General features: G+C 42.5%; 1 protein-coding gene across 1 annotated transcript in view; it reads right to left on the reverse strand.

The window, feature by feature from the left end:
- Positions 1-9,911, reverse strand: part of LOC138290855 (integrin-binding sialoprotein-like) — a 75,582-nt gene extending 65,671 nt beyond the window's left edge. The window contains exon 1 of the mRNA XM_069230275.1: positions 9,834-9,911. The gene's annotated coding sequence lies outside the window, so the exon portion shown is untranslated. The remainder of the gene's footprint in view (positions 1-9,833) is intronic.
- Between the last annotated feature and the right edge of the window lie 423 nt (positions 9,912-10,334).

Genomic DNA, 10,334 nt, shown 5'->3' on the forward strand with positions numbered 1-10,334 from the left:
TTCTAAACTTGTGTGATGTCTATTTTGTAGTGTTTTTGCTGTTTTACTGTGTGTGTTGGTACAAATACTTTACACATTTCTTTGGAGATAAGTCTGACTGCTTGTTCCACGCTACCAAGGGGGTCAGCAGGGGTTATCTTAGGGGTGTATCTCCCTTGCCCTGACTAGAGTGAGGGTCTCTGCTTGGACAGAGTGCAAACTGACTGCCAACCAGAGACACCATTTCTAATAGTAGCCCTGTAAACATGTCTCAGGCCTGCCACTGCAGTGTCTGTGTGTGCAGTTTTAAATTGCCAGTTCGACCTGGAAAGTGTACCCACTTGCCAGGCCCAAACCTTCCCTTTTGCTACATATACGTCACCCCTAAGGTAGGCCCCAGGTAGCCCTAGGGGCAAGGTGCAGTGTATTTCAAGGGTACGACATGTCCCATTATTAAAATACTGCCAAAATCAGTTTTCCCTTATGCAAGGCCTATCTCTCCCATAGGTTAACATAGGGATTGCCTTTAAGTATATTTTGAATGCAGTTTTCTATTGGGAGCAGATAGAGATGTGGAGTTTGGGGTATCTGGGTTCACAATGTAAAAATACATCTATTGGTAAAGTTGTTTTTTAGATTGTCTGTTTGAAAATGGCACTCTTAGAAAGTCGGCATTTTCTTACTTAACCATTCTGTTCCTTTGCTTTACTGTTGAATACAGATCTGGCTCAGACTGACAGTTGGGCTGTGTGTGAATTCACTCTAGACAGTGACATAAAGGGAGCTGAGGTGTGTCCTGCATATCCCGAGGAGTCTTCCTGAGCTAGGGTGAGAGGGAGGAGCTGACATCTGCATTTGAAGGGGTTGTGCCTGCCCTTACACAATACAGTCTCCAACCCCCTAGATTGTGTCTGGGGCAGGGCAAGGAAGAGGCAGGGTCGTGTGCACTACACACGCTTTCCTTTGAAGTTTGCCTGCTTTAAAGGTAGAAATGAGTATAAGTACTGGGCTGCTGACCTCACAACTTGAGATTACTTCTGTATCAAGAGGAATCTCTGCCAAGGAGAAGAGCTTGATGCTTGAGGAGGAACTTCCACTCTGCCTGTTGCTTTGCTGTGCTGGCCTTCTGCTGCTGCTTCTGCCTGAAGAGTGAAAGGACTGGACGTGACTTTCAGAAAATCTGCTTGTGAAGTTTCTCCAAGGGCTTGGACTGAGCTTGCCCCCTGTTCTGAAGTCTCAGGGACATCAAAGACTTCATCTGCCAATGCCTGGGCTCTTCTGCTGAGAGTCCTGACTTGTAAGTGGAGCCAAATCCAGTCCATGGGACCTTAGAAGTGAAAGATAATGACCTGTGAGGGAAAATCCACGTACAGCTGTGTGTGCATAAGAAAACTCGACGCAGCACTTGTCTCGTGGCTGAAAATTCAATGTACCACCTGCCTCGTGGCTGGAAAATTTACGCAGTGCCTGTTCTCAGCACGGACTTTTCGCACAGCGGGTCAGAATTTGTCACGCATCGAACCTGGACGTCAACATCTTCAACATCATCGCATGGACCTGAGGCTGATTGTCTGGAAATCGACTCATCCCTTCCATGTGAGGAAAGAAACTACGCATCGCTTACCCGGCAGAAGAGAAAATCAACGCATGGCTTAACTTGCGAGTAAGGAATCAATGCATCACTTGTTTTTCCAATGCACGCTTGCCTGTGTGGCTTTATTTTTGAGGCATATGAGGTACTTTGTACTAAAACAACACATCCATTGATTTCCATGGCTTAAGACTCTTTTTACTTTAAAAATTCTTATATTTGCTTGTGTATGTTGCCTTTTTGTCATTTTTTGGTCTTGTTTGATTCAGATAAATATTGAATATTTGTCTAAACTGGTGTGGAATCCTTTTGTGGTGTTTTCACTGTGTTACTCTGTGTGTTTGTACACATTCTTTACACATTGCCTCTGAGATAAGCCTGACTGCTTGTGCCAAGCTATCAAGGGGGTGAGCAGAGTTTATTTGAGCTGTGTATCTCCCTTACCCTGACTAAAGTGAGTAAACCCAGAACTGGAATTAGCCCAAAGTTGACCTCCACTACAATGTTAAGAGCTGGTGGGTGGAGATTGCCAGAATCCAACATGATTGCATCAGTGAAAATGAAGGCAACATAGTAATCTACTTTAATAAAAATAAATTCTAGTTTGTCGTGTGCTCAATAGATATTGTAACTGCCATATGTGGGCCAACGGATGCAAAGTGGGTTCTTCTATTATGTACAAAACGTACTTCTGTCTTAAGGTTCAATATCTGGTTTTAGATCTGATGACAATACAATCACCATCTGGGACAATGAGAAGACCTTCAAAAGAATATGGATTCTTTTTTCTATAGCAGTCACATTAGAGTCACTACGTTTAAGGGTGTAATGCAATCAGTATTTTATTACCTTCATGACTGTATGCACCTCTAATGTTTGCTTCTTTATTCACCTGTCTTTGAGAGTCTCATCTTTACAAATGTATGTGCTAAGGAGGTTTGTTAATTCAATAATGACACTTTAAATCAGAATGTATTATGTTATGTTCAGTACCTTAGGGATAATATTTTAGGACATACTGGTGGTTCTCCTGTCCCAATCCTTTGTGTGTTGTTATCAAATTTACTGAGTTTGCATTAAAGCTATTATTGCACTGTTTATGAATGCTCAATAACATTTTTAAATGGAAAACACCCTCAGGCATCCCATAACTTATATTCTCAAGGCCCCTCATTTGACCAGGGGCACTGCCAATGACATGTAATACATACAATACAACTGTGTTTCAAAAGGAAGTAATTTAAAATCCCCATTAACTACTTTAAATAATTTCACACACTCGGGTGAGAGCTCAACTGACTAAATCGAAAGCTTTTTTGTCTTTTAGAATAAATCACTCTTCAAAATTTGTTACCTCTATTTCAGTTGTTCACATTTGGTTAATTTGAACATTTTGATGTTCTTTTTTCCATTAGCTCTCTAAGATTATTTTTCCATGATGCTTGCTAGTGCTGTCAAAGGCTTGGTGAGATCCTGAACAGATACATTTTACCTCAACTCTACACCTCAATGTATTTTGAAATGAGTATCTTTTTTAATCAGTCATGGCAATGGTCTCTCATGTCATCCTAATTTAGCACATTTCAAAGGAAAGCTAATGCTCCTGAATAATTTTCTCATTCTAAGAACCTTTTAGCAGATCTGACAATTTGAAACTTCTGTGGGCGAATGTCAGGAAGACATTTGGCCTTATTTAGGGGTTAGCGGTCAGAGTATTGTCTGTTGAGATGGCAAAGATTATGCCTTTGCCATTCCAAGGCTACTCTGCCCACTAAATTTAGAGATAACTGCAAGCCTGCAGTAATTTCTTTACATTTAAATTAACCAGCCTTATATTATGCTATGTTATGTTACGAAATGTATAGAGCACACATACACCCAAGAGTTTTCCTGGTGCTGTGCCAACCAGTAGGGAGAGGACTCAGACCAATCAAAAGCTTGCTTAAACAGCCAATCCTTCAAAAACTTCCTGAACCCAAAGATGTTAGGTTACAATCTGATCTAGGATAGGAGAAAGTTCCATAAGATGGGAACCAGGACAGAGAAGCTCCTGCCACTTGCTTTCTGTGGCTTGAATGTAGGGATTCTCAACTAATTGACAAAAGAGAATCTGCAATGCTTATAATTCTGCTTACTACAAAGGCTACAGCCTGGTCATGAATAGATTTGTAAACATTACAAGCCATTTAAAAAAAAGCTCTCTGTTTGACAGGAAGCCAGTGATGCTTCATTAAGGCAGCGGATGGATTTACGCATATCTATGAAATTTGCAGATTATCTTCGCTGCTGTATTTTGAATAGTTTGTAATTTATGTAAAGTAGTTGCAGGGATACCCAAATACAGGACGTGTGCATAGTCCAAGAGGCACATAATTACCTCTGCAATCGCTTATTTCAAAGTCTCTGGTAACAAAAAAGGAGCAAACTTTCTAATGGATTTCAACAGGCCAAAGCACTTTTCTGTGACTGCTTTGATCTGGGGGTTAATTGATAGTTTATTGTCTACCGTGACACCCAGGCTCTCAACAGAGGCTGCTGGGACATGAGGGACACCGAGCTTTAAGAGTGAGTAGGCGTTTGCCCAGAGATCTGTCCTGTGATTGAGAATAACCAGCTCTGTCTTATCTGAGTTAAGCTTGAAGGAGTGAAGGGCTCATCCAGTTCCAAATAACCTTCTAGGTAGATTGGAATTCCAGATGAGACTGAGCCTCAAGCCAGACGCTGAACTGAGAGTCATCAGCATTGCTGTGGAATCTACAACCATGATTAGGAAGACTAAGATCAAGTGGGCTGATATCAGTATTAAACACCAAAGGATATAATGCTGAATCCAACGGGACCCCACACATGACATGGGTCGTAGAGGCACTCCCTGGGTGCAGCCTCCTAGAAAGGAGGATATCCAACTGAGAGCCCAACTAAACCTTCAGACAAATTAATTGTGTGGTTGACAGTTTCAAAGACGGCTGATTAATCGGGGAGAACTAGCATGGAACTTGTCCCAAATCCAACTCCCATAATAGATCATCAAGAACAGAAAGCATCACTGCTTCTGTACATTGGACTGGCTGGATACCAACCTGCAATGGATGAATAAGGTTGGATGAATAAAGGAATCTGCTTAGCTCCTCAGAATCAAAACATTTTAAAATTGTGGCTGCATGGGGAGAAGTAAAATGGGGCAATAATTTCTCAGCAGCTCAGGCTCATCATCCAGCCACTGAAGCAAGGGAAGTATCAGAGCAGTTTTAAATCTGTCAGTGACAATGCCCTGAGCGAGTGATTTATTCAGAAAGTCTGACAGAATGTTGGCAGTTGTGACAGACGGAGTTCGCATAATGGTAAGGGGCCAGAGATCCAGCAGGGAGACTGATTTCACCATATGCATGAAAGAAATCAGGGTATCATGCTGGGGCAAGGGAAACTACACCAAGGAGTGAGAATTAATTGCACCACAGTCCACATTCTCCCCAGGTTGTTGTGGCAGGGAAGTGTTTTGAATGATGTCCTTTAATTGATTTAATTTTCTCACTAAAAGAAATGCTAAGTGAGTCACACAGAGTTTGGGAGGGTTCGATCTCCCAGGTTACTCACCTGGAACAAGTGAGTTTGGTCAATATCCTAAAAGTTTCCTTTTGTAAATTTGCTAAGTTTAAGTGGTTAGAATAAAAAGAGGATTTAGTGGAGAGGAACGAGTTTCTATACTTCATCAAACCCTCAGTGAAAGTATGGTGTATGGCTGCCATCAGTTTTGAATGTCATATACCAAATTTCTGACTGTAGGTTTTTGGTCAAAAACAAATAAAGACTGGCAGTGAGGGACAATAAAAAAAAAACACCTCCCACTTTGAGAGTTTGTTTTTGAAAAAAACAATAATGACCCCTGTCACCCTGGAAGGTTTCTTCCAGGGTGGGGAGTCATTATTGTTTTAAACCTGTTCCTCACTTCCTGTATTTTTTTTTGGTGGTGATGACAGGGAGTAAAAAAGCATTACACCATCCACCTTAAATAGGATGGACAGTTTAATGCCCTTACTACATCTGGTGGAGAATGTATTTTGTTGGCAGACACTCAGATGCTCTGTCGATGGAATACTAGAGGTCAGCCTCTAAATGAAGCAGATGGACTTAGAGTTTGGCAGGTTGGGCACTCTGTTGCGTTGGCGAAGGAGTACCTTGTCTTCCAAACATGAGTAGCCCTGTGAACATGTTTCAGACCTGCCACTGCAGTGTCTGTGGTGGCAGTTTTAAACTGCCATTTTAACCTGGAAGTACACCCATTTGTCAGGCCAAAACCTTCCCTTTTACTACATGTAAGAAATACTTAATGTAGGACCAAGGCACCCTGTGGGTAGGGTGTAGTGTATTTAAAAGGTAGGACATGTATTGGTGTGGTTTACATGTCCTGATACTGAAATACTGCTAACCTTGGTTTTCGCTATTGCAAGGCCTACCTCTCCATAGGGTAACACAGGGGTTGCCTTAAAATATCTTTTAAGTGTCATTTCCCATTGGGAGCAAAAAAGTTATAGAGTTTGGGGACTCTGAACTCACAATTTAAAAATACATGTTTTGGGGAAGTTGTTTTTTAAATTGTGAGTTTGAAAATGCCACTTTTGGAAAGTGGGCATTTTCTTGCTTAACCATTCTGTGCCTCTGCCTGTCTGTAGCATACATGTCTGGATCAGGTTAAAAGTTGGGCTGTTTGTGAATTTACTATAGACAGTCACAAAAAGATTGCTGAAGTGTGCCCTGCATATCCTGATGGGTCTTCCTTAGCTAGAGTCGTGGGAGCAGCTGACAATTGCACCTGAATAGGGCTGTGCCTGTCCTTACACAAAGCAGTCTCTAACCTCTTGGAGGGTGACTGGGGCCAGGGTCTTGTACACTACAAAGACTTTTCTTTGAAGTTTGCTTACTTCAAAGGTAGAAATGGGTATAAGTACTGGACCTCTAACCCTACAAAGTTAGAATACTTCTGGACTGAGGACATTCTGCCAGGAAGAAGGGCTGGATGTCGTAGGAGGGACTGCTACTCTGCCTGTTGCTTTGCTGCGCTGGCCTGCTGCTTCTGTCCTGGTAGTGAAAGAACTGGACTTTGCTTTCTGCATCCTAATTTCCAAGACACTCCAAGGGCTTGAACCGAGCTTGCCTCCTGTTAAGAAGTTTCAGGGACATCAAAGACTTCCCCTGCCAGTGACTGGGCTCTTCTGCTGAGAGTCATGACTTGCCAAGAGGTGCCAACTCCAGTCCCTGGGCCCTTGGAAGTGTAAGCTGGTGACCTGAAGGAGAAAATCCATGCATAGATGCACTGCAGCAGAATAATTGATGCAGCGCCTGTCTCGCAGCTGCAGAATTGATGCAGTGTTTGTTTCTCCGCAGCTCTATCAACACAGCGCGTCTGTATTTTCCACGCATTGTCCCCGGGGTCAATTTCTCATTGACACCGCACCACAGTAAGGAAACGAGGCTGTGTGTCCAGAAACCAATGAATCGCCTTTCCTACGAGGAAAGAATCAATGTATCACCTCCCCTGCTAGTAGGGAACTGACGCATAGCCTCTCCTGTGAGGAAAGAATTGACACATCACCTCCCCTGCGCAGTAAGGAACCAGCACATCACTTTGCTTTTCATCACCTCACATCCCCGATGGCCTGCATTGTCTTTCCTTTTGATGCAGTCCAGGTACTTTGTGCTCACAACCATTGATTCCTATGGATTAAGACTCACTGCAACCTTTAGAAAGTGATATCTTTACTACTGTATGTTGGATTTTTGTCATTTTGGTATTGTTTTATTCAGATAAATATTGGCTATTGTTCTAAACTGGAATGTTCTCCTTTTGTAGCGATTTCACTGTGTTTGTGTGTGTGTGTGCACGCGTATTGGTGTGTGTGTGGGTGTGTGTGTGTGTGTACAACTACTTTACACATTGCCTCTGAGATAAGCCTAACTGCTTATGCCATGCTACCAAGGGGGTGAGCAGGGGTTACCTTAGCTGTGTGGCTCCCTTACCCTGACTAGAGTTTGGGTCCCTACTTGGACAGGATGCAATCCAATGTCAAGCAGTGATCCCATTTCTAACAGGATACAAGTGCAGCCCAATACCACTACCCAGACATTTTCGACCCCCTTTTTAAGTCTGAGGAGAGCATGTAATGCCTCCCTCAGCAAGGCCATATTCTACCCCTTCCTTCTGCCATCTCTCTATTCCTGTCTTTAAACCCCTGCCCCACTGAACCAGTTCCCATGCTCTCACCTGCTTAGAGAAGATCGTAACTGAGTGAGTTAAATCGAGCCATACTATTTTAGTCATTCAGTTGGTTATTTTCTCATTTTGATTTTCACTGGTGAAAGTATACTAAAAATATATTTTCATGAAGACAATGCAAGGGTTTATAGTGAGGAAAATGAGGATGCCAAAAGAATATGCCAAGGCTCCTGATTGTGAGAAAATATCCAGTTAAGGATAGCTGGAGTGTTCTGTCAATTGGTGGCTGCCTAGACAACTTGCAAGGCTCTGAAGCCTGCCCAAACAATTTTGTAATGTGGTAATGTCTTATTTTGCCATAAAATAAATCACATTTAAAAAATGAAACGAAGGACTGTGATTCTTCATTTCAGAAACACTGAGCACAATTGAATGTGCCATTTTTTTTAAATAGCCAAGCGCGATTGTCTATTGCTCAGGTTGTTACAGGCTTTATTGCCCTCTGCACAGGGTATTTATCTGCTATTAATTGCCTCCCCTGCAATCATAGTCCAGATCTGAAGTTGAGCTTGGAAAATGCATAACACCAGCAGGCAATAACGCTGTTATTATCAAATCCTCAGTATATGCCTTAGCACAGGATTTATCCTTTCCAACTCTCTCTGTTTACTTCAAGTCATTATCACTGACCTTATACTGAAGACGTACAACAGTATTAAGTGACAAATTGTAAGCAATCTTATTGACTGAGACTATCTTAGCATTAAACACAGGATGCTAATGGAATTCAATCTTGTGTGCTCATGCTCTGATGGTAATTGACCAATGAGCGGCAAAGTATGTAATATAGTCTGTAATAAGAATGTGTTATTAAATTGGACCCTGTAGCAATCATACCAGCGTCATAGCAAAGATCACATGGGCCCGGGAGCAAAGCAAGGAAAATGGCCGCTTTGACAACTGTTGGGGTAGTAAAGCACAGCCATTGTCATGATTCTATGGGCTCCACAAGGCTCTGGGCCGCGGTGCTACTGCACCTGCGGTAGCTATGCCTGCTAATGCATACCTCAATTGCTTGGTTCGCCAATACACCCGACTCATTTGTAAGAGTGACATTAATGTCCCACCTGTTCGGCTTGTCTATGACCCCTTTGCTTCACTCTCGGATTAAGACTGCTTAAATCTACCATGCTGAGTGGCTGAGTGGGTGCGCCTTTTCATCATGGGCATGAATACTGGAGTGACGTCCACATCGCTGCCCATATCTGGCCGCTTGCCCTGACCTTCGGTGGCTTTACCTGTAGACAGAGTGAACCTCAAGGGAGCATCAACTTCCCAGACAGCTGTAGAAGGGGAGATGCCTATCTGAATGGGGCTGAGAGAGATTTGCCTTGGAACCTTTCACAAGTCACTTGAATTACTTTTACTGAGACTAAAAGCAGGCTATAGAAAAGAGGACACCTAATAGGGATGGCTTCCCAAAGCAGCTATAGTTCCCACACAGGAGCCTAGTAAAAAGCGCTTCAAGAGCAGCGTTTGCCCGGGCGTCACTTTCAACATGGTTTCTTTAACTGAAATAAGTGCGCTCTCTGAAACATACATTTTCCGATGCCTCACAAATCACAGTGTGAAAGGTATGCATCGAAGCAGCATTTAGAGTACACTGTGACCTGCTATAACGTTAACACCATGCAAATATGGGATGATGATAATGAAGGGACGGGGCAGTGTACTTCTCGAAATAGACACATCGCCTAAAAAATATAACAACTTTCGACAGATCATGTGAATTGTATTCAATGTTCGATCATGACTTGTCATATTTAGCGAGAGCCATCGATCATGTTAGGGTATCTGGATGGGCCACAGTATTGGATTTTGTAAATTCAGAAATTAAACACTTTCAGCGCACTACAGATTAAGCAAAATGCTAAAATTGAACAGCAGTAAAATCAAAATACTTCCCTGCTCTCGTTTAGAATTAAAAGGATATATATCTTGATACAAAATAATGACAGCCATGAACAACATGAATAAAACGTGCGTGGGTACCTGTCTGCAGCTCGACTCCTGACAGTGTGGGTTGGTAGCCTCGGAATGAAGAGGCACAGATTTCTTCCTTCTGCGACATTCCTTTCAGTCCCTTCCTCTGTGCAATATAAACTCTACTTTGTTCGGCTCCAGCCAATCAGAACGCTCTCGGGATGATGTCACTGTGTGGACTCCGACCACCAAACCATGAAACCTAAACACTTTCCCTGGCCACAGGGTTTACCTAAGGTATATTTGTGCTGCCAACAAGTGTGTTTCCTTACTTCTAATTGAAGGCATGGGCTTGGTTGAAAGGCTCGGTTACTGGACCTTGTTTCAAGTGAACAAAAACCTCAAATCAGGAACATCCTTGTATATGTTTCCCAGAACCAGCTAGAATTAAAATCTAACTTTTTTGCTGTTGTTAAGCTTCTAAGTGTTTGCTTTATGGTTATCTATAGAAGGAGCTGCACAGTACTTTGCTCACGCCCTGTCATCTATGCATTATATGACAATTGGCGA

The sequence above is a fragment of the Pleurodeles waltl genome, chromosome 1_1 (genome assembly GCF_031143425.1).
Source record: "Pleurodeles waltl isolate 20211129_DDA chromosome 1_1, aPleWal1.hap1.20221129, whole genome shotgun sequence".
Lineage (NCBI taxonomy): Eukaryota > Metazoa > Chordata > Amphibia > Caudata > Salamandridae > Pleurodeles > Pleurodeles waltl.